This window comes from Cryptomeria japonica, chromosome 6 (assembly GCF_030272615.1).
Source record: "Cryptomeria japonica chromosome 6, Sugi_1.0, whole genome shotgun sequence".
NCBI lineage: Eukaryota > Viridiplantae > Streptophyta > Pinopsida > Cupressales > Cupressaceae > Cryptomeria > Cryptomeria japonica.
The window spans coordinates 464,060,471-464,064,621 of NC_081410.1; positions in this window are offsets into that span (position 1 = coordinate 464,060,471).

Consider the following 4,151-nt stretch of genomic DNA (forward strand, 5'->3'; position numbering starts at 1 on the left):
TCATTGATGTCAACACTTATCAACACTTATTAGCACTGGAGATCTTTGGCTATGTTCACCGACATGTTCAGCGACTTATGCAAAGTCATTGGTATTTGGTTCACTGACAGGTTATATTGTTCACCGACACTGAGGATGATCTGTTATCATTCGGAGATTACTTGGTTATGTCGAAGACATGGTTTGGACATTTATTTTGGTGATTTGGTTATTGGTCTAATCGAGTTTGCATATTTGTTGTTATCGGCAAATTGGTCTAAGTTATGGACCGACATGTGTTATCTATTCTAGATCAACACGACACATTATTGAGATGATTTATTTATTGGTTATTATTGTAAATGCATTGAGCTGACATGATGCATCGCATATTGATTCATTTATAATTGATTTAATTGTAATACTCTTAGTGAGCCGACCTACACATTTGGTCTTAGGTTTTGGTATATATGTAAGATCTCATTTGTGAGATTAAGTAGAAGAAGTGGAAGAGAATTGTAATAAGGTATATGTGAATATAAGAAGAGCCACTCACATAGACATCATTTGAAGATTCAAGGAAGGTATGAAGAAGACAATCAGAGCTTAACCAGTACTGAATCCGACATATAAAGATTCTATTTTGAGAAGTACATTTCATTGGATTTAATCATCCAATTGTAGTCAGTGTGATTCCCATCTTGTGATTGAGCACTGAGCTCTAGGAAGTTGGCCTTTCTGCATGTGCAGGCCCCATTTGTACACACATACTATCTGCAGTAGTATCATCTGATTATGGGTAAGGTTTCTCACCATGATTTTTCCCCTTACATAGTTTCCACGTACAAATATTTGTGATATGTGTTGTGGATGTTATTTGTCTTTCTGTTTCATACATTAAACTTTACTGGTACTATTATTAACTGTTAAACTATTAACCGACATTAAGTTTGGTTTACCAGTATTATGCATCAAGTTTGATTAAGTTATATTTGGGTTGAAATTAATAGACAACTAATTCACCCCCCCTCTTAGTTGCCTCTGGGTCCTAACATAGGAGATCATGGATATGATATGATGCAGAATATATCAGAGAGATCATGTATGTGAGGAAATTTATGTAAGGGTTATTCTGGTAAAGGGTTTAGGGTTTTAGACCAGAACAAACAAAGCTTAAACCAGAATTGTATTCTAGCATAGAAGATGCTATCTTAGCAGTTGACACTTCTCTGAATTGTAGTCTGGAATTTTATGTAGTCAGTGAGGCTCCTTCTATGATTGAGCAATGTTCTCTAGGTTGTAAGCCTTCCTACAAGTGCATGCCCCTCATATTTTGTAATATTTCTTCATATTGCTAGTGGATTGATATTGTGGGTCACAAATCCTACTGTGGTTTTTCCTCTTTGAGGTTTTGCACGTATAAATATGTGTGTTATGGTTCTTATTTATGTGATTGGCTTATTGGTTGCTTTACTTCTTTCAATTTTGTATGTACTAGTATACCAGTTGGTGTATGTATTTTTTAATAAGGCTAAAATTAATCATTCTGGTATAACATTGATTCACCTCCTCTCTCAGTGTTATTGGATTCCAATAGTAGTATGCAAAAATATTACAATGGGGAATGCACATGCATTTAGGCACAATGCATAGAGCTCACTTCTCAAAAGATAATGACACAAAAGGCTACAACCCTCAGGGAAGTCTCATTGACTTACTATAAGATTTAGATTACAATCCGGAAGAAATGAATTGAAAGAATAGCATCTCCAAATGTTTGATTATAATTCTCGTTAAGCACAAATTTCTATCCTACAATACCAAACTCTCCTCAATCACAACACCAAAGGATGAATTACTTGTTTGCACATAAAACTCTCTCTGACAATGCAGACATAACATCAACACCTAAATTACATGACAAAATCATCTATATATACAAATCATCAACCTTGATAACAAGGTTGGCTAAACCCTCAACCCTCAATTACAAAATTAAATCACACAATACAAAGATCAACCACCAGACCAATATAATGATTTACATAGCATACCATGGTCCTAAAACAAGTTCTTGGACACTCAACTCCACCAAAAATCATGCCAAGATTGTTAGGATTCCCAAAGATACTGAGAGGGTTGGGGGGGGGGTTTGAATCAGTATCTAACCAGTTATATAATTTTTGTAACTTAAAACATGTAAAGTATATCAATACTATATACTGGTAAACAAAAAGTAATCCAATAAATAAAGATAACAACAACCACATGAAAACCACACCATAACACAGTAGTTTAACGAGGAAACCCGGTGTGGGAAAAACCTTGGTGGGATTTGTAACCCAAAATATTCACTTACTGGCCAATAAGAGAATATTACTTCTACAATAGGGGCCTGCACATGCAAGAAGGCCAAGTGCCTAAAGCTCATTGCTCAATTACAAAATGGGAAGTCTCACTGACTTACAAAATGGATTATGCAAATCCAATGTCTTGTACTGCTTCAAAATAGCATCTACTATGCTAGATCCAGTACTGGTTTTTGCTCTGCTTCATACATAAACCCTTAACCTATAATTCGCATAATAGGTCTGCCTTATTTCACCTATCTTCTTGCTACAAAATGTTCTATAATGATCTCATACATATATATTCCAAGTCGGCTTATAATGATTTTACAATTAATTACAAAATATATTATAAACAAAATTCATGGCGGCCTGGGTGCTGGTATTCTTCCTTTTACTGTCGGTGTTCTATGTGCCGGTGTAGAGTTTGTCATTGTTGGTGCTAATAAATTGTCTTGTCAGTATCATATGATTGCAAGGTTGCCATCAATGAAAAAACCTTCAATCACTTACAATATCTCATTGGAGTGTGCATTTACCAACAATCTCCCCCTTTAGCATTGATGGCAACACTCATGAAAAAAATCCAAAAAGTGTCATCCAAAAGAATCTACCAAAATTATCTTACCAAAAATTGTGTACCCAAAAAAATATGTGCTCTCCCTAAGCTGATGAGCCATTTGCTAATTATTTTTCTCATTTCCACTACTCCCCCTTTGGCACCAATGACAAAGGTTGTCAAAGTGTCAATTGAGTGTGGTTTCCAGCTTCATCCTTGTAACCGGTTGGTTATAATATGAAAAAGGTCTGCCAATACTAGATTTAGGCTCTCAGTGAACCATTCATTGTCCTTTAATGTGGCCTCTATCCTCTGAATTGTACCAGTGAGGTGTTGCATTTGTTGTTTCGGTGTTTTCTGTCCTTGAACTAGAGCCTCAAATATCTCTTTTCTCAAGGAGGCGAGGTAGTCCAATCTTGGACTAACTTTCCCTTTTAGATCTTTTGCCTTTCCTTTTATACTTTCCTTCTCTCTTTCTAATTTTAGAAGTTCCTCCTCAAAACCTGTTGTTTTCTGCTCAAAAACTGATAATCATTCAGATGAATTAATGAAGTTGTCAGCTAATTTATTTATTTCTCCATGTACCTTTCTTATCTTCTTGTCTATATCTGCTATCAAAAAGTTTGTTTTGCATGTATCTCTATACAAAGTTTTAGACTCTTTTAGTGTATTACATAGTGTCGATAAAAGAGTGTCAAATTGTCTCATGCACTTCTTTATTTCCTCTTCAAAGAATTTGTGTTTTTCCTTCTCTAGTTTCTCTTTGAATGCTTCCTCATTTATTTGTTCAACTATCACAATGTTGTTAGTAATATACTTAGACAATGTGTCAAGTTGATTCAAAGAATATTTGTTATCCACATTACATTTGGGTGCTATCATTTTCAAAATTGGGATTGTATCATCAATAGCTTTGTATGCTTGTGAGCTACACTTTGTTATTTTCTTGATAGAGTCCAAAAGAACTTCTATTACATTTGTTGGTCTGAATTTTGCATTGGAAGAACCAACAATCTGTATTCCGCTGGTGTGAATAATTTCTTTGCTTGTAGTGACCTCTAGTAGGTCAGTTTGTGTTTGCATTTCTCTAAGCAAAGGTTTGAGTTGTTCAGCTATTGCCGGTGGCACTACCTCTGCATGAACTTGTTCTTGTGAGGGAGCATGTTGCTCTGCCTATTTCTCAGTGTTGTCCACTGCCAGTTTTTCTTTTATGCTACCTGTTGCCGGTGGCCCAATTGCCACATCTGTTTTCCCTGTTGATTCCT